The 21,486-nt window shown below is 42.1% G+C and overlaps 1 protein-coding gene and 1 long non-coding RNA gene across 6 annotated transcripts in view; one reads left to right on the top strand and one right to left on the bottom strand.

The window, feature by feature from the left end:
• The window catches only part of LOC144680686 (uncharacterized), a 462,270-nt gene that overhangs the window by 141,457 nt on the left and 299,327 nt on the right, over positions 1 to 21,486 (top strand). The gene's annotated exons all lie outside the window — the stretch shown is intronic.
• LOC144680682 (muscular LMNA-interacting protein-like) overlaps positions 1 to 21,486 on the bottom strand; it is a 234,053-nt gene that overhangs the window by 177,098 nt on the left and 35,469 nt on the right. Inside the window, exon 1 of one of the 5 annotated variants that reach the window (XM_078541926.1) lies at positions 8,099 to 8,284. The exons of 3 other annotated variants lie outside the window; for them this stretch is intronic. The gene's annotated coding sequence lies outside the window, so the exon portion shown is untranslated. Of the gene's footprint in view, positions 1 to 7,900; positions 8,008 to 8,098; positions 8,285 to 21,486 lie in introns of those variants that run through there. One more of the 5 variants, XM_078541927.1, reaches the window with a different exon arrangement.

The raw sequence follows: 21,486 nt of genomic DNA, 5'->3' as shown, positions 1-21,486 counted from the left end.
AAAAGCTTGGGATCCATTAAAAAATGGTAGCCACAGAGAGAGATGGTAAATAGGGCCAGGGCTAAGACTTTAAACCGGAAAGACGGGAGGAGATATCTGGTGGAAATAACATAAATCCGAAGGTATAAGAAATAGCAGATGAAAGGAAAGGTCAGAACAAGGTAAGGAATAAAGGTACCATTAAGGTTCAGAGAATAGAAACAGTTAAAGAACATAATTATAAAATTTCTTAAAAATAAAGTGAGGAAAAACAATTAATTAAAACAAATTAAATTGCCAGTACAGCAATGTGCACATGAAACAGGGGAAATGAAGGCAACAATTCAGAGGGATCGGATGTGGTAAGGAATACAGAAAAATAAAGAAAAGGGGAGCGGAAATTAAATATTTCAGGTTACACCATCATTTGAAAGGATAGGGGAGGGAGAAGAGGGATGTGGTAGCTCAACTAACTGGAGGTAATATAATAGCAATAAAAAAAGGGGCATAACTAATATCAGTAAGAAATTGGTTATGCTAATATGATATTCCACAGGCCTCCTCATAGGGGAAGGGAAGTGGAGGAAGAAATAAGTAAGCAAGCTTATGAAATGATTAAAAGAAATTGAATAATTGTCATGGGAGATTTCTACAACCCAGCTGCTATCTCTCAATTAAACTGGCAAGAGGAGGCGGGAAAGCAGAATTGAGTTTTTATCATGTGCACAGGACTTCTTTCTTACCCAGTACTCAAGAAACCCAACAAGAAAGGAATTATTCCTCATTCTAGTAACGAGAAATGAACCATATCAGATCAAAGAAGTAAGTGCAGGGAAACACCCCGGCAATAGCAATCATAGCATAAGGAGGTTTACCAGTAATGACTATGAAGGAAATAAGCTATGGATGACCAAAGGAATAGATTGCAAAAAAAACTAATTTTCAGCGGATGAGAAGGAACTAGGAAACTAGATAAATTGAAATTTAGTCAAAGATAAGACAACAGGGGGAAATATTTATAAAGTTGATCAGGAGCGTTCAGGAGAAATTTATTCTGCTAAAACATAAGAATAAACTAACCAATAATGAAACACTATGGATGAATAAAGAGATAAGCGTTTACTTTAAACTAAAGAAAAAGGCATTCACGAATGCATGAATAATGAACTTAAATATTAAAAAAGGGAATATGAAGAGATTACGAAATCAGTCAAAAACAATTAGGAAGACACAAAGAAACCACATATTCTAGAGGCACATAAATAACAAAAGGAAAGTTAGAATAGTGCTGCTAAGGGATATACAGGATAAACTCACAGGTAATGACAGTGAAATGGCAGAAATATTTAATAATTACTTTGCCTCAGCAGAATTGACATGACATTAGAAGAATAAATCTTAAAAAAACTTCAAAGATAGGAAATGGCTCAATAAACTAGTCAAAATTAGAGAAGATAAAATCCCTGGTCTGGATAAATACATCCATGCATATGAAAAGAAGCACGGGGAGAGATTGCAAAGCACTATTTATATAGGGAATAATGCTAAAAGCTCCTTAGACAAAGAAATAGTGCCAGAAGACTGGCATACAGCTAATGTTTTTCTATATTTAAAAAGGGAAGTAGTGCAAGTCCAAGGAGCCACAGGCCAGTTATCTAATGTTGGTGATAGGAAAAAAAAAGGAATTTTCACTCAGAAATGGAATAGAAACCAAAAATATAATAAGTGCAGTCAGCACAGATTTTAGAAGAGAAGTTCAGGCTTGACCAAACTTCCTGAATTTTTTTGAAAAGGTAACAGAAAAAAAACAGGTAAGATAAAAAATACTTACATTTATATAGCATTTTTCACAACCTCTATGTGCTGAAGCCCTTTACAACCAAAGATGTAATTTTGAAGTATGGTCACTGGTGTAATTCAGGAAATGCAGCAGCCATTTGTACACAGCAAGTTCCCACAAACAGCGACATGATAACCACCAGATAACTTTTTTTTTTAAAAGTGACATTGAATAGGGGAATACATATTGGCCAAGACACCAAGGATACCTTCCTGCTCTTTGAAATAGTGCCATAGAATCTTCTACCTCCACCTGAGACAACAGATGGGCCTGCGTTTAACATCTCATGGCACCTTCAACAGTGTAACATTCTCTCAATACCATACTGGAGTATCAGCTTTGATTGTCTGAAGAAGTCTCTGAAGTGAACTCTGGTTCAGAGACAAGAGAGCTACCAGCTGAATCACAGTTGACACAGTCATATTTGGATTTTCAAAAGACCTTCAGAAAGGTACTACATAATAACTAGTGACTACGGTCAGAGCATGGGGAGCCGAGGGATAAGGAGCAGAATGGATAATAAGGTGGCTACAAAACAGAAAGAAAGGCCTTAAGAAATAAAAAAAAACAAAGGGCTGAGGCAGAGAACTAAAGGAGAAATTTCAATAGGAAGGGCTCCGCTGGGACAGCTCCACTGGGAGAGCTGTATGGGAAGATCTCCGCAGAAACAGACTTGGATACTGAAGTGGAAAAACTGCAGAAGCGCTTTGAATAAAAGGAAAATCTAAATGTTTACAAATGGCACATCAGTTTAAATAAAGAAAAAAATCTGATCAATGAGCTGGGAAATGATAAGGAAACGAAGGGTGAAAATAACTTGTATTTAATATTGTGCTGTTCATGACCTCAGGGTGTCCCAAAGTATTTCATAGCCAATTAAACACTTTGATGTGTAGACACTGTTGGAATGTAGGAAAAACCCAAGTGAAAGAATCAGAAGCATCTAAAGCTCGATGAGGAAACAGTGAATTAAAATTTTAAAATGACTTAATGTAGTTGTTTCCAGTTATACTGGTAAACAAGGGGGTATGGCAAAGAAGGGTTAAGTTGGGAAGAATATAAACTTAATGCTCCTAGTTGCAGATAGAAGAAAGCAAAATGCCAGAGTAACAAAGAAACAGAGATGAAAGCTAGAAACTTTTCAACTTGAGGTTGGAGACGGGAAAAGTACCAACCTATCTCAGGGAAAGGGATAAATCAAAGAAGGAAAATTGTAATCACATCCTACTCCACAGGATGTAAGACCCAGATACCTCCTGCACAGACACTATGAACACTACATATGCATTGCTCTCGCACAAAAAACTTCTGGGCGATTCTGGAGCAACAGTCCATATTTGTCGACAAATTAAAAACACGTGTTTATTAGTAAATGACATTGCATCGGCAGTGCTTAAAAAACATTGGCAATCCACGCAAAAAGGCAGTTTACAACAATGCAGCTTCTATACAGCACTAGGAACTGACCTCAACTAAACCATCATACTGACTGAACCAACATGCACGTGCATATAATTCTTCTGTGACTCAAATTTAGATTGGTTCTTTAGCACTAATTCATTTCATGAATCACAGCACTTATTGTAATGTTCACGCTCCATATTATTTAGCCATTGGACTAATTGATGACTGCAAACATTCTATTGTGACACACCTCGAGTACATATCCACAAATCGTTGAAGATAGCAGGACAGATTGAGAAAGTGGTTAAGAACGCATACGGAATCCTGAGCTTTATAGAGACATAGAGCGGAATCGACTGCTCCCATTGGCGGTGGGCGTCATAGCGGGCGTGAGCGGGCAATATGGCGAGAAGGCCAAAAGTCGACTTTACGCCATCATGAAACCAGTTTGCGATCATCTGCACCACCCGTCAACGGCAGGCCACGTTTCCTGCTGTCGCACGTCAGGAACCTAATTTCAATACTTTAGCATCTCATTATAAGCCCTGCTCACCGGAATCATCCCCCTATGCTGGATCATCCGGGCACGGCAGCGTGTTTCACAACTGTACATAAGCGATGCGCACCTGGCGAGTGCAAGTGGCCTCAAAATGGTGAGGGCTGAGGAGGCAGTCTCCAGAGGAGATGGGACCAGATGGAGATATGAGTATGTGTGTGAGAGAGTGAGTGGTGATTTCCCTTGAGCTGGCAGTGAGCAGCATTGGCACTGACCACCAATGCCACCACCTCCCAAGCCACACCCCACACACTTTTCCATTCACCCAAACCTTCCCTACACTGACGTCAAGTCATTGCACATACTTTGACTTGCTCTTTCCCAGGGTGTTAAAAGTTGTCACATTCTTTCCCTTCTTAAATCTTTCCTCTCACCTAAAATCTAAAGATTTTTGAAACAAATGCTTGACATCACCAAACTATAGCTCTTCGAATTATCTTACATTTTTCCTTAACCAAAAGTGGCACAGTATTCTAGCTGGGATCGAAGCAATGTTGAAACAAGGTAGGAATCCTGCTTCCAGATTTCTATTTAATTGTCCTAGCTATACAGTCCACCACTCTGGCTATGACTGGGTAGATGATGATGGAACCAAGCAACTAGCTGGAGAGCACAAAGGAAGCATTGGAGGAGAAATGGTGTAGTTAACTATGCCAAAAAAGAAAGTCTTTCATTTATATAGCACCTTTCACAACGACAGGACTTTCCAAGCTGCTTTACAGCCAATTAAATGTTGGAATATAACAAAAACAAAAAATGCTGGAAAAACTCAGCAGGTCTGACAGCATCTGTGGAGAGAAAGACAAAGTTAACATTTCGAGTCCTTATGACTCTTCTTCAGCATCCGCAGTATTTTGCTTTTATCTAAATGTTGGAAGATGTTAGGAAGGCTGCAGACAGGTCAGGAAGGATGAGGATCTTCTGTTTACCAGTGTCATAGTCACATAGGATATAATTTCTGACTTCGGTAAGACCCGTTTCAGTACTATGGTTGGGCAGAAACCAGTTCAAAGGGATCCAAATATTGAGTTCTGAGAAAGGTGAACACAAATTGGGAGGTGACAGCTCATTCAAGGACTTTGGAGGAGAACGGGAGATTGGCGATGAAGCGGTAGGTTGCAAAGACAGAGGGTGTCAAGGGCTGGTTTTTGGAAGAGATAGGTGATGACAGCAGATTTGAATGGGACGGAGACAGTACCTGAGGAGAGAAATCCATCAACAATATCAGCTACATGGCAGCCAGGAAGGGACGTTAGGTGGTCAGGAGTTTAGTCAGAGTAAAATTGAGGGAATAGGATTTTGGTCTAATGGTTAAATAATCTCGGAGACGGTCTGAGGGTAAACAGAAGAGAAAGATGTGATCATTCAGGGCTAGGGCATTGTGCTCTCCTTCTCCATCCTGATACCTCCATTAGGTTCTCTCCTTCCACCCCACCAACTCTTCCCTCCACCCCAACCATCAATGACTGCAAATATGCATGTTGGACCAAGTTTTTGAAAAACAGTGAAGTTGTTAATTTCAGCAAATCAGGGGTAGCGAGATGTGTATTATCAGAGAAGGACCCAAAACAAAAGTCATGATCCAATGTCAATGTTCGGACCCTTTAAATAACGGTATCACATGGACCTCTCTCTAGTCAATGGAAATAATCCCAGCCCTCAAAAAACTTCTTAACTGTATGAGTTACTGACCTGCATAACACATCTTCCATATGGTTTAGCAACCTAAGGTGTGTATCATCAGGGCCTGCAGCCCCTTGCTTATATATTCAGCTTTAAAATCACCTCTATGTAACAACACAGGTAACTTCACATCATGAAGTATGATACAAAATGACTAGTCAAATTTCAGACACATCTGCCCTGCAGAATACCTCAATGGTCTTATACAATATTAATGGTCCTGTACAATATTAATGTTATATTAACAACTATTCTTAAAATGTTGCAGATGGCAAAGATTCAGGGAGTACTCATAAGTATTTTGTTTAGCTATCTCACTCTAAATGTGGCATTGAGAAACTATTCTCAAATGATTCCAGAGAATTTACTACAACTCAATGCTGGGACAGGACCATGGGGAGAGAAATAAAACTATATGGGGGGTGGGGAGATCATGCTATGGAGCTTTACAACACTTCTAAAAATAAAGCTGAACTCATTATAAATAAAGTAGCTCGATGGAACATATTAGCCCACATCATAGCCACAGTGCAACCCATTAACAGTTATTTTTTCTTGTTACACTATATCAGGAATCAACTCATAACATTTACCATTGGTCACCAAATAAAGGTGAAAATTCATGTGCATGTGTCAAAATTTAATATATGTTTAAATAGCCCATAGTTGGCCAGGGTTCTAGAAACGGACCACTAGAGGTTTAATAACTAAACCTCACAATTACACAAACAATGGAGTATCTAAATCAATTCTAATTTTACATCCATGCATCAAGCCATGGTTTTGCATAAGCTCAGTGGATGCAAGAACATGCTTCAAAAACATGCAGACAATTCCTCAAATATGATAACAAAAAGGTTGTAAACAGACTGACTGTATCTAACAGCAAATACGGCGCGACATATCAAACTTAAGTTTTTAAATATAAATCTTAGCTAGTTCTCCACTTTTATTGCTAGGGTTCTCAAATTCTGCTGTTTCACCTTTCATTTTAGAGCCATGTCTGACTCATCCTTTCTCTTTGATTTAGGAAGCTAAGGTTATTTTGATATAGCATTCAAGGTTTTGCACCTCTTCAGCATTTACAATCTATATTTAACCCATTAGCTGCTTTTTGATGAAAGCACTCCAGAAATGTGAACTTTTGACTGTTCCCCTTCCCTTTTGTTTTGGTAGATCCTGGGAAGGAACTCCTCCAACCTGGATATAGATTCCGACAAAAGATTTCACCAAAAATCTTTCACTTTGAGACGTTGACTTACCCATGTAGATTCCCTGAATTTTCCTTTCTGCCTAACAGAATAGATCCATCATTCATTAAGCAGTGAGAGCCTCCTCAGCTTTGTTTGAAATGTTAGAGGAAAAATTCAACAAGTTGCTTCATTATCAATGTGTTTCCATTTACCAAAGAAACTTAGAAAGTATTAGTCATGTTCTGCAACACATTAAAGGATCTCCCATCTTCCATATCATCTCCACCATGGCCCATCCTAAACCTCAGCACTCAGGTCATTCACATATTAAGGGTGGGCACTCAAATCAGTGCCACTGCTACAGAGGAATGGACATATTTGGAATCTATGGGAGCAGGCACAGGTTGGGTTGGCCAATGGTAATATGGATTCCCCAACCAAGAGAATGCTACTCACTTAATGGGAAGCCCACACAATGATGTCAGTCAATTCCTCCAGGGTCAGTTGCCATTTGCTTACTTCTCTATACGACCGCCATGCAACCTTTACATTACATATGCTTACCTCCTGCACTGACATACATATCCAGGTTTTTCAGGGAAGGACCCCAAATAAGTTGCCCTCCCCTGATGCAAGCCCCAAAATTGACTTCAGGATGGGGATGGCAAGCTGAAAAGCATCCACCATCGTGATTTGAGGTGCTATCAAAAGGGGGAAACGCACAGGAACAAACCCCAACGCAATTTACAACCCCTTCAATGCTACAATTCCCCAATTCTTTCCGACGTAAAGGTGAAATTTTTCAGCTTAATCCATTAATCCATCCATTAATCCAGCTTTCAAGAAACTTACTTTCAAAGGAAATACAAAACGTTTCAGAGGTTTACCTGATTGTTGGCCACTATGGCAAGCTGCTTCAGAGAAATAAACAAACAGAATTCTGCAACACTTCATGATTACTGGTTCTGCTTAAATATCGCAAGTGTTTTAGTGTTTTAAGTGTTGCTCCATAGGTGCCAAGCTACTAACACATCAAATTCAGGGACATTGCATAGGTCACCTGTCCCAGGTGGCAATTACAATCTGTGTAAATGTAGTTTTGTGTACAAAGCAAAGAGAACTGACTCCATTAAACAGCCAATGTTGGAAAGGAAACAGATGAGCTGTGAAGTTATTGAAATTGTTTTCCAAACATGACTTAATTCTATTAAGAACATCTAGTAGCTTTCAATAATGCAAACTTACCTTTTTAAGATGACAAAAATCTAAAGAGCCCACACAGAAAAAGCCGGGAATCTTCAAGGGCACAGGCTAAAGATGAATGATACCCATAAGGGCACAGCTTTGTTACTCAAAGCCAGATTTTTTTTTTTATTTAACAACAGCTGCGCTTCCACCCAACCCTACTTACAAATAGAACATGACTAATTTTTATTTTCTTACCGTCAGTGTTTCAGAAATGTCTTACTAATTGAAGTTTCTGCCTCCTGGCTGTTTTTTCCTCTGTGCTTTTCCAAGACATTTACTGTTCAGCTGCATCAGTGTGTTATCTTTAAAAAGTCATCTACATGTTGGAATTTACAACACTGTGAAAGTTCTTCAGCAGAACTTTCAGGCAGCTGAACTGATAACGGCCGTGTAGACTGACTTTCTATTTATATAGTTACCAAAGCTACAAATAGATTGAGGCACTAAGACACTGATTATACTGGCCATTGTTTTCATTTTAACTTTCCAGGTCAGCAGTAGAGATAGGTCAGTCTTTCATTCTATTTACATTTTTCCTCCCTCCTCTGCTGAGGACGATGATTCACACAAGGATATGGATCCACACTTGGGTAATTGTCCAGTGCATCATCATCGTGACTGGTATCCCTAATTCACAGCTAGTCCTTTTCAAATATCTCCATTGTGCTTGCTGACCTTGGCAAAGCAACACCTTAATGCTAAAATTCTCATCCTTGTTTTCAAATCCCTCCACGGCCTCACATCTCTCTCTTTCTGGAAGCTCTCCCAGCCCTAAAACCCACAGAGATCTTTGTGCCTTTCTAATTCCAACCTCTTGCACATCCCCGATTTTAATCACTCCACCATTGGCAGCCATGACTTCAACTGCGTGGTGCCTAAACTCTGGAATTATTTCCTTAAACTGTTCTACCTCTCTACTCTGATTTTGTCCTTTAAGATGCTCTTTAAAACCAGCTCTTTCCCAAACTTTGGTCACCTGTCCTAAAACATTATGTGACACAGTGTCAATTGTGTTTGATGATCGCTGTGGGGCATCTAGGGAATTTTTACTTGCATTAAAGGTGCTATATAAATGCAAGTTAGTTTTATTGTTCTTCATGTATTAGCCTGATAATCAGTATCAGCAAGCTAATAGATCGTGGAGTGAAAGGAGATGGGGGGGTGGAAATCACAGCAAAGCCCAATCCTGTTTCCACCCAGTATTGAAATAGGGGTCACTGAACAGCAGTCGATACCAGGAATCCGAACACACGACACAATGAGCCCAAATGTAACCTCACTGATTGGTAATCAGATCTAGGATCTTTTGATCTACACGGCTTGGTTGTGAAAGGACTCAGCTATCAGCGAAGCTGAAACATTTATTTCAATTAAAACAGATCAAGGGATAAAATAAAAAATTTCCATCAATAAAAGATAACCTGCAGATGCAAGAGCTATGTTTTGTTAACTGAAGGTCCAAATGCTATAACATGGGATGCCTGCAAGGTTGGAAAGAGAAAAATAACATGAGACAAATCAAGTAGTAATGATAAATGATAATAAATTTGTGGTTCTGTTACGGCTCTCATACTAAACTGGTACTATAACAAACAGTGATAAAATTAATCATTTCAGGATATGATGGGTTTTCTTTTGCTAATCACAACACACATATGGGATTAGAATTCATTACTACAAGCTACAGGAAATGTCATTTTTACTCCTGATTGATTGGGAGGTTTGATGTGCTTGCTTCTTCTATCCTTGGGTGGGGAACCACACTCTTACCAATGGATCAAGCCATTACACTTTTGCTTGTTTGGCAACCGTATTTGTGTGACCAAACACTGTTTTGAATCTTGCGAACGTCTGACTACCTATAAAGTGGTTATATAAAAAAATAGTTTTAAGGCCTTTTGTTCTGGGATGAAATTAAAGGAACTTGGAGCTATATCTTGGATATCATTGCATGAAACCCGCAGCCAGTCCGAAGGCAGCAGAATTACAGGGTTAATCAGTGATGGAGGCTGGAAAATTTGACCGTAATGCCAGTGATTTTGGTGCTATGGGAGCCAGTTGAGGTTAAAAAAAAAAGACAGAGTGGCCACTCCTTGTGCCAACTTCTGGCACGAACCCTGTGCCAATCACCATGTTGTGAAAGGCATCCCATGCGTGCGGCAACGTATGCTGAGTAGATAGGTCATGACATCAGTCAATGCCTAACAGTGATCTGATACTCTAACTTGCTGTTTAGGATCTTCCCACTCCTGTTAATGCCCTCTCCTAGACATGCACAGCTGAACATGTGTTCTGCAACACGAGAGACCTCACCACCAACTCTATCTCAAGGCATCATCATCCAATCTGCAAATGAGGTGCTTTTGACTATCTACTCGCTGATGGAGAGTTATTGGAAATACTGCATTGTTGGAGGAGTTGTGAGAAGGTTTTTAAGTCTGCGGGGATCGGTGCTGGATATTTGGAAGTAATTGAGAGATTCTGAAAGGCTGCTGAGTACACCTCTTGCTCTTAGTCATGGGGATGATAGTTGGAGTCCCCTTTTGGTTGCAAAGGACAAACTGCTCACAGAGGCAGGTCTTACCCCCTTTGGGTCTTCAGCAATCATTTCTCCCACCTCCACCCAAGCCAGGTGCAGTGTGTCCGTTGACAGCACTGTCAAGGAGGTGGTTCCTGAATTGAGCTGGACAGGCAGCCTTAGTACAAAGCGAGGACGGCCATTAAGGTACCTGTGGGCATCATGCGGGCACACATCTTACCACCAGGCTTCGGTGACCACCACAGGAGGAAGGGGAGGAGGAGAATGGAGAGAGGAGGCAGTTGGTACATCCATGTTCTAGATGGGCTGTTTGTGAAGGTACCACCAGACTCCAGTCCCCCCGAATGAATCTCCAAATCCCTGTTGCTCAACATCTCCCCAATTCACTGTTACAGACACAGCATCCTCTTGGCCACAATCCAGGAATAAAAGACACCAAAAAAAAAACAACCATTCCAAGCCAACTTTATCCAACAGCATGTCCAATGCTCCAGACAATACTCAACCAATCACCCTTGTGCATTTAATCCATAACTACCTTGGCCTTCACCCATCCAGTGTTCCAGCGGTTGTAGCATGGCTGCTGGAAGGCTACTGACTTGCAATGGGAGAGACAGCAGATGCTCTTACAGGACACCCTCCAACAACTCTGGACCTGGCTTCGGACTGCGCCACTTTGGCATTTGCAGCAGCAGTCTAGGATGGTTGGCTTCGAGACAGCAGCAGAAGCTGTGGAAAATAGTGGTGTCATCCCGAGAGAGAACAGCAAGTTTGTGGTTCACAGAGTCACTGCCATTCCCCCTGGGGATGCTGCAATCTTCTTGTGCACAGGTTTCTGGACTGCTGAGATCCTGAAAGTCGCTTTGAGCACCAGTATCGTAGCCATGATGGCAGCAGTCCAAGTCCGCATGGCTACAAGCATGGATCTCATGACTTCAGCTTGAGCTGCCAATGCAGCACTGAGAATCCCCGCAGCTTCTAACTATGCTGCAGTGGAAGTCGAGACATTGGCCTTCAGGAGCTGCATAAGGGTCGCGTTCACAAGTGTTTTCGTAAAGTTGGCCATCACTTCTCAACACTGAAAAGGATGGGCTCCAAGATCTGTGCCAAGTCCTGTGCTGGATTCCTCCCTGCCCTTTGACAGTGAGAACAGGCTGTCTGGAAAGCCAGCCAATGCACCAAGCATTTCCGTGAAATGCTGTTAGCCTCTTCCTGTACGTCATAATAAAGTCCTCATCCGAGTCCTCTGCAGCAGAACCTGTCTGTGACCTTGCCCTCCAGTGAGCTGGCACATGCGCTGACCTTTCCTCCCGGCCTGTCACTAGTCCATTCATGCTCAGTGGCTCACCACACACAGATCCAAACTCTATACTGCCCACCAGTCACGAGCTGTGCTACGGTTTCTGACCTGGGGGCTGCGAGTGTCAGATCACATGTTGGTGCTTCTTGCTCGGAGGTCTGCCCTTCCTCCAAGTCTTCAGCCTCAGTTACCACTCATGGCAGTCCTTGGGTAAGTGAAAACATAAATGCAAAAGGGAGGTTTGGGTGGAGGGATATGGGGGGAGAAAGAGGTGCATGATTACACTCAGCTGCTATTCACTGTTACCTGGCAGCTTGGAAGTCATAGCTGGTGTGGGATGATGGTGACATAGGATTTGAGAGGGTGCATTTGGTAGGAACATATAGTCATCTTGGATGGGTTCAGTGATGCAACTGAGCACTCCCTCAGTGATGGCCGCTCCAATTATCACCAGCACCATCTTCTCCACAGGGATCAGCACGTGCAGCTATACCTGTTCGCCGTTGGTTTGCGCTTAATAGAACAGACTGAACCACATGCACTGATCCCTGTGGATGAGAGGCAAAATGGATAAAGCTGGGTGTTAACATCAGAGGAAACAGTAAGGATAAACTGGGAGAAATGGATTATAATAAGATGGGAAGAGGTAAGAAGAAAAATTTACAAAAGGCAGGAAGGGGAATAATTAAATAAGGAACAAGTTTAAAATAGGAGTAAAACATGGAAATAGAATAAGAAACAAAATAAAATTCCATCTCACCAGTACATAGATTACACATTAAGTTAATATTACTCACCTTCAAATCTTGGGGCCTTGCTACTTTCCTGAATGCTGCCTACTATTTTCTTCCAATTATAGTTCGGTTGATATGGCCACCATTCCAAAGCTACTGCAACGCCCGAGACATCAGCAAAGCTTCAATCCCCGTCTGCAAAGCAGTGAGTGCCAAAGTCTTCGCATTGCATAGTGCCCAGGATCTGAAACTGTGTAACTACAATTTCAGTGACTGTACGGAAAGGGGATAGAGGCTTGAGGATGCTGCCAGTTTGGAAAAGTTTTAGAAATGAGGAAAGAGTGGAAAGGCTGAGGCTGTTTTCCTTGGAACAGAGTTCGACTGAGGGGAGATTTAATTCAGGTGTATGAAATTATAAGGGACCGAGATAGAGTAGGAAGGATGTATTTCCATTCACAGACAATAACCAGGGGACATAGGATTAGGGGGGAATTGAGGAGAATTTTTATCACCCAGAGGGTGGTGAGGGTCTGGAACTCTCTGCCTGAAAGGGTGGCAGAGGCAGAAACCGTCACTGAAACATAGAAACATAGAAAATAGGAGCAGGAGTAGGCCATTCAGCCCTTCAAGCCTGCTCTGCCATTCATTATGATCATTGCTGCTCATCCAACTCAATAGCTTGCTCCCGCTTTCTCCCCATATCTTTTGATCCCTTTTGCCCCAAGAGCTATATCTAACTCTTTCTTCAAAACATGCAATGTTTTGGCCTCAACTACTTTCTGTGGTAGCGAATTCCACAGGCTCACCACTCTGGGCGAAGAAATTTCTCCTCATCTCAGTCCTAAATGGTCTACCCCATATCCTCAGACTGTGACCCCTGGTTCTGGACTTCCCCACCATCAGGAACATCCTTCCTGCATCTACACCATCTAGTCCTGTTAGAATTTTATAGGTTTTTATGAGATCCCCCCTCATTCTTCTGAACTCCAGCGAATATAATCCTAACCGACTCAATCTCTCCTCATATGTCAGTCCCGCCATCCCAGGAATCAGTCTGGTAAACCTTCACTGCACTCCCTCTTTAGCAAGAGCACCCTTCCTCAGATAAGCGTTTAAAAAGTATTTGGATATGCACTTGACGTATCGTAACCTAGAGAACTACGGATCAAGGGCTGGAAAATGTTCTCCGACTGACCCTCTCAGTCCTTCAAATTAATTGTGATAAAATCCATCCATGTTTGAAAATTCCAGTATAAAACCATTCACAGTATGAACATAATACACATAATGCAAAAGGAGGATTTTTTTCCACTAGCAAGGTGGATCAGTAACTGTAAGGCACAGGTTTAAGATAATCACAAAGAAACTAGCGGAGAATTTTTTAAAACTCAAACCCAGAGTTGTGATGATCTGGAATCCACTACCTGACAGAATGGTTGAAGCAAATTCAATGGTAACTTTCAAAAGGGAGCTGGGTAGATATTTTCTATATACATATATGATATATATGCACGTACTTAAAAAGAAAAAAAATTGCAGGGTTACTGGATAGTGTTTCAAACTGGATGGTGTTTCAAAGAGCCAGTATAGACTCGGTAGGCAAAATGGCTTCTTTCTGTGTTGTGTAATTCTATTATTCTATAATAGAAAATCAACTTTGCCAGATTTTATCTCGATCTAGAATTTTAAACCAGTAATAAAAAATGATTTATTGCCCAGCACATCCCACAAGGGACATTTCTGTTAGTGAAGGTAAGGTCCCTGACATGCCATTTTAGCACCATTAGGTGACTCCTGATTATATTAAAATGCTGGACAGCATCATATCTAGCTCCATAGGGTATAGACAATGTTCTGAGTAATGGGGTTATTTTTAACTGGAAGTTTAGTACCCACCATAAACACTCCTTTGTGGTAAGTTCAGCTCTACCAACGAGCACACAAGTGCCTATCTCCAAAAAGAAAACAAACATCTCCCTGAGCTTCAACAGCACTACCAGCACTTAGCACTACCACCCCCACCCCTCCACCCGCCACCAACCCCCACCGCTGTCAACATCCTACTGGTCACTATGCCAGAAGATTAGCTGGATCACCCATATCGACACTGTCGCTTCAAGAGAGGCTTGGGTCCTCTGTGATGACTGGTTCCCCCCCCCAAAGCCTCTCCACACTCAACAATGCTCAAGTCAGGGGTGTGACAGAATACTCACCAAAATGGGTTCAGGCACAACAGCTTTCAAGCAGCTGTCGACGAAATGTTACCCCAAGAGTTACCTTACATGTATCGTCAGAATTGAGTCAGTAGTTAGACTAAATGCTGGGAAATCAAGAAGAGCAAATTCCAATACAAGTCACAAAGACTCATGTGAACAACATGTTCCTGTAAATTCTAGAATTCATTGGCTACCAAGGTCACAGTGCCAGAGATGATTTATTAGGAGATACAAATGTTATTCTTTACCTGAAAAAGGATATCAAAGAGCTCATCACTGAGCACAGCAAGAGAGATTGCTGAAGCTAAAAACAAATAAAAGCTGCAATAGTCAGATACAGTGAATGTGTCGCTGAAATGCACATGATTCACAAATTTGATGGGGAGAGATTTAAGGCAATTAATCCAGATACGTCTACCAGTATGTATAGGAGATTTACCCAGCAGCAGAGGTCCAGCAGAAATGGAAAGCTCCCCTACAGACACCATTCATCAGTCTGACATCTGAAAAGTGCTAGCAACACCCTCCGGAGGAAGGCGAGGATCATATGCTCTGGCGCCTGATGGATATGGTCATAAATTCTGAAAATATTGCTAACTACAAGCAATTAGTATTAAATTAGATTAAAGTCTGTTAACTTTTCAGCCATGTAATGAGTCTAATCCTAAATTAATCTGACCAATGTGCATCAACCTCAGACACAGATCGCAAATGCTAATTTATAATCACCAAGCGCTAAATACCATAAAATAACCTAAATGCCTTTGTAATCTCTCTATTCATTCCAAGAGTTAACCCTATCGACTAACAAACTGAACACTAAAGTTTAAATCTATTAATTATAATCATAAGATTAATAAACAATTGTTAGTTCATGGCTTGGCTGTCTGCTTTCTTCCTTGAAGATTCGGTAATTTATTTGCTCAGTAATTTATGTGGAGACCAGTAGTGGCTAATCCAAACTAATGGATGTAAAACAGTTCAGTGACCCAAACTTAGGCATCATTCACTCCTAGGTATAGAATGGGTGCTTAAAGCCCACATGGTTATTTGACGGGGAGTTAAAGATTCTCCTGGCATATTTGATGAATATTCTTTTCAGGGTGCCTGTCCGAGTGTCCTTATAAAGATCAAAATCATCCAAGACAGCAGTACACTTGCCATAGAACTCGATATCCACCATTTCAGAAAATCCAACACCATCAGACTCAAGCACTTGTTCTGCCAACATGCTGGGAGTGACTATTAGTTTATGTAATGCTTTATTTTGGCAGCGGCAAACAGTCTGCCTCACAGTTATGATGGCCTCGGTATTAACCCTCCCACAACAAATGGGAAAGGTGGAAGAGGGGTTGAACTATCAAATATGAAAAATGCACCCAGTTACATTCTTTTAAAACAGTGACAGATATTGGGGGTGTCAGAGAACCCCAGCGTAGAGAAGTGGGATGCTCATTAACCTATTTAAATAGAGCTCCTATAGTGTGGCCAGGAGTATATGGAACAAATGGCTACTTTTTTAAAAGTTCATTCACGGGATGTGGGCTTCACTGGCTGGGCCAGCATTTATTGCCCATCCCTTGTTGCCCTTGAGAAGGTGCTGGTGAGCTTACTGCATAGATTTCAGGAAATGGAGACAAAGTTGGGCAGTCTTGAGTCTTGGGTACTCTTTGTCAAAATGGTAAACGATCAAAGTCCTGAGATTAATAAGTGCTCGTAACTGCTTTCTCAGTTCCCTCTGGGACATGGTTTGGTGACAATACTTGGTGGGAGGGAGTGATTGGGAGACAGTAGAGTTGTTTAAACAGAGAAACTCATGATGGCTGACACTATGGCTGTTTTTGATTTGGAACTAGAAAGAGAATGTGGGTCAGCAGCAGCAAGGCCGTGCTGTGGGCGGAGTTGCACGTGGCCAGCAGAGAGGGGACAACAGAGAATTGAAGCTCGAAGGAGACCCATCTAATAGGGCTCACAGGTAGAGGTTCAGCTTCCTTGACCTTTCAGAGGAGATGTTTTTCTGAAGGTAGAGATTGTCACATCAGGTATTCATAGACATCTAATGCCTCATTGAAGATGACCTGCTCCCTGCTGGACCTGGTGGACACACATTTAACAGTGGCTGTGAAAGTCACCACCAATTTCTTTCCCTCCAACTCCTTCCAGGGTGGTATTGAAGAGATAGCAAGGGTCCCGCAGTCGACTCACATGTACATATAGGACAGGTATACATAAAATGTAAAAAGTGGAGGGATTGCTTGCCAGAGTTGAAGGTATGTAAACTTTCCTTTTGATAACAGTAGCCAGAATGAGCAAGCACTGGGATTTGAGTCTCTGGCTGAGTTCCCACAGATTCAGGGTGCCATCGCTTGCACACACGACAATCCGAGCACCCCAGATCAAACAGGAGAATTTGTCAACGGCAAGGGGTTTCATCCCAGCAATGTTCAGCTGCTGTCTAATCACAAGGAAAGGTTCATTCAGGTGGACCATGCTGCTTTCAGATTGCAACAGTTCAACAGCCCTGACGTGGTCAGGCCTGGAACCAGCCTTGAGGGTGGTTGCTAGGAAACAAAGGATACCCTCCCCCTGCAAACCTGGTTGCGGTCTGGTAACCGAGAAACACCACAGTGCTATAACACAAACCAAACAACAACCAGATACCACCGAGCAAGCTATTACATACAAAAGTGTGCTTCAGGTCCTGGAAAGATCAGGAAGCATCCTTGAGTACTCACCAGCAAGGGTCTCGAGGATAATAATGGTGTGCTGTGTTCTGAACAACATAGTGCAGCAGTGAGGACTGGAGGTGCAGGAGGAACAAGTCACTGATCACAGTTCATCTGATGAGGATTCCAATGGAGAGGTGGAGGAGGAGGAGGAAGATGAGATTCCCAATGCCAGAACATCTGATCTCTTTGCTACTTGAACTACCATGGATCCTCCGATAACTCAAAGGTTTAATTAGACACACACTGGAGCAAAATATCTGCCACATCCCTTCCTCTGCCCCAATTCTCACACATCCCCAATTACACAATCAGTCCTGTACATACCAACATATGAAATAGGAGCAGAAGTAGGCCATTCAGCCCCTTGAGCCTGCTCCACCATTCAATAAGATCATGGCTGATCTGCTTGTGTTTCACATTCCGATCAGTAACCTTTGGTTGCTTTGCCTAACAAGAATCTATCCAAGTCCATTTGAAAAATATTTAATGAGCCTCGCCCCCTTCCCTCCACTGTCTTCTGAGGCAGTTTCATCCATCTATTCTTTCCACATTCACTAATTGCTGTCAGTCAATTCATGCCTTCAATAAATACATGAAAAGCAGAGTTGACAATCGCCTGTCATGAATGGAGGAACAGGGGAAAGTGTCACAAAGTAATAACTTTAATATGACTTAATAAATTAAGTATATCAACACATTTTCAAAAATATTCATGCAAGGTACCTTCAGTGAAACTCATTCTCTCTCTCCCTCTAGCATTCCTATGTGGTGCATTCCTGTCGCTTCAGCAGAGATAGAGAGGGGCTTTTCTTCATTCTTCAAGGATGTGGGTGTCACTGGCTAGGCCAGTATTTATTGTCCATCCCTAATTGCCCTCAAGAAGGTGGTGGTGAGCTGCTTTCTTGAACCGCTGCAGTCCATGTGGTGCAGATACTCCCAGAGTGTTGATAGGTAGTGAGCAACATTCCCATTAATTTATTTTGTTGTTGTGTGCAACCTATTCATCTGAGAGCACAGGCCCTTTAATTTATTTTTGCCTGGTTGTGCGCACACAGTAACTTAAAGGTGTTGCATCTGTTATGTCCGTTGAGTAGGTCTCACAAAGTGGTTCTGAGGCTTGTATGGTTGAATATTAACTATTTATTGATAGCATACAACTATGTACATATATACAGGATATCACCCAAGTTATGAGCTAACTCCATGCTTGCTTCTACATAGTTCCCTGTCCAGCCTATAAGTTACCCTAGTCTCAGGTCATGTCTCTCTTTACATCACAGTGGGCAGTACTGTTTCCCAGTCCCACATTAGCCCATTATATGCCAGATACCCTTAAAATACAAAAGGGGACAACTTGTGCTTGGCCTGTGCATAAACTTCTGGGCTGCTGTGTGGCCGCCCAGCTTAGAGGGAACACTAGTAGTGCATTCCAGGATACTGACTCAGTGACAATGAAGCAACAGTAATAGATTTCCAAGTCAGGACAGCATGTGACTTGGAGGGGTACTTGCAGGTGGTGGTGTTGCCATGCACCTGCTGCTGTTGCCCTTCTAGGTGGCAGAGGTCATTGGTTTGGGAGGCGCTGTCATAGGAGACTTGGTGAGTTTGCTATGATCCCCAGCTAAGGTTACCACTGGACAAGCCTGATTCCAGGGTGGAACCCAGCCTGATAGATCCTAATTTTTAATTTGTTTGTTTAGATACATGGAGAGGGGCTACTGAACAGAGTCATCATGACTGAACTTTTTAATAAATGTTTACCCTTTTGTTAACAAGGGATTAACTGTATTACAATACTCCTTCACCCACAGCTAAACCTTTACAGATATATACAGATTTGTAAGGATAAAACAAGTTACAGAAGCTATTTTATACTCTAATGTTCACAGTAGGTACACCGTCCATGTATACCAATAGGCGAACTGTAGTCAGACACACCACTCTCTGAAACCAAGTGACAGATGCCATCTCAACCAGATACTATGGATCTCTCATCAACTCCCCCCAGCCCCCCAGATGTTTGTTACAGCATGAGCCAACCAGTCTCACTGAACTCCGTCTTTCACACGGGGGTTTCCAATCTCCACTCTCCAAGAACTCACTCTGGAATTTTCTCCCAAACTGACGCTTTCTCTCAGAAACCTTCCGAAAGGGGCCACACTTCCAAGGTTTCGAACTCTCCTCCCAATGTTCCTCTTCCCTGGGTCACCACATGCATTCAAGCTGCCTTCATGCACTCTCTCTCACCGACTCAGCCATCAACAGTACACTTGCTTCACATGCCCATTGCAAAGAATTACAGACCTTTGGTTGTCTCTTTGGACCTTCTTGCCTCTTACAAGCTGTTCTCACTTTAAATCTGCTTTCTGCAGCTTTTGTTTCTTTAAATCTGAAGCTTGGAGCTTTTCTCTCTGCCCTTCACTCTTAACTTGACATAACGGTTCCTGTCCTTCTTTTGACCACAAGGTCTGCTTGAGACTTTCTCCTGTTCCACTCCCCTGGATTTTGGAGTCCTTTCTTTAGCTTGGGACCGACTATCTGCCCCCTTTGCTCCATTCTCTCCTGGCAGCTGTCTTCAAAACCAACTGAACTCAAACAGCTTTCAAATCAAACTGCTGTTTCTAGTTTCTTGTGTTTGTGTCTGTGAGAGGGACCTGCTTCTCTGAACCCCTATTGCTAGGCAACAGCCCAGTTTCTCTACTCTTGTTTGTTTAACTTAGATGCAACAGTCGTAAAACTCTCACTAGAAATGCAGGCACCTTTTAAAGTGAAACTAAAACTCAATTTGACCTTTTCTTAACACACAAATACAGAAATACAAATCAAATTTAAACTTTAAAGCTAAAACTCATTCCTAACACCCACAAATACCAATACAACTTAAACTATCTCTATTTCCTAACAAGTTGCTGCAGAGCCTGTAAGGTAATTATCTGGTATGGGAGACAATCAGGCAGACGCATCACGAGTGGCACTGGCATGCACTTGGGGAACATGTTGAGTGCCACTTGAACTGTATAATGAGAATTAAGGGGGAGCACTGACGTGCTATCAAATTGGATGAATATTGGGATGAATGGTAAAGGCTGATAGATGAAGGGGTGGATAAGAAAGTACATTGAAAAATGGACTGATGGGTGTTGCTGAAAGTGGAGGGCATAAGAGGAGTGATGTAAATGAAGTACAGTTGACAAGACAGAGAGATGTGGGTGCACTATAGGATATAGCTGAATCTGCAACTTTGCTCACTTGTCCTGACATGGTCATATCTTTGAAACGTTTCCTGCACTAGATCCAAATGATGACAGATCCACAGCTGACCACTTGCACCACATCCAACCATGCCTTCTGTAGTGACTTCAAATTTCTTTTTCTCAGTACTGGGAAACAGGACCTTCCTACTGCACTCAACCGTACATCCAAGGGCACTTTGTTGAACCTGGGAACAGGCTTTGCTCTCCTCCCTTCCATTACTCCGCTTCTGTTTCACGCAAGATAATGTTCAAAACTCCAAGCCTCCTCTACCACTGCAAGGGAACTGAGCCTTTAAATAGAATGGGAAATCATGTAACCTGGGTCCTCCTGGTGCACAGCAAAGACATAAAATGTTAAGGAGGCACCCCTGTTGAAATTACACATTTCTTCACATTCCTCAATGTCGGGTGTGTGTCACCAATTCTCGCCCCGAAAGAGGAAACTGAATCAACATCTAGAATACAGCAACAAATAGGCAAAATACTGGGGATACAGGAAACACGAAATAAAAACAGCCTGAAGAAACATCACCACCCTAAAATGTTAACTCTGTTTCTCTCTCCACAGATGCTGTCTGACCAGCTGAGTATTTCCAGCTTCTTCTGTTTTTAATCAAAGCTACTGTAATTGGAAGCTGAGCTTTTGACTGTATTTCAACTTGCGATTACTACAGACACTGCGTCTCAAAACCAACAACCTCGGGACCAAATCCGTGCCGTATTTTGGATCTTGCCATATTTCGGATCGGGCAGTTCGGGCCAAGCAGTTCGAGCTGGGTCAGGTCAGGGGGATCGGGTCGGGTGGGATCAC

Source organism: Cetorhinus maximus, chromosome 5, assembly GCF_964194155.1.
Source record: "Cetorhinus maximus chromosome 5, sCetMax3.hap1.1, whole genome shotgun sequence".
NCBI lineage: Eukaryota > Metazoa > Chordata > Chondrichthyes > Lamniformes > Cetorhinidae > Cetorhinus > Cetorhinus maximus.
Note: the sequence above shows the minus strand (reverse complement) of the source record. Positions and strands in the feature narration are given on the sequence as shown.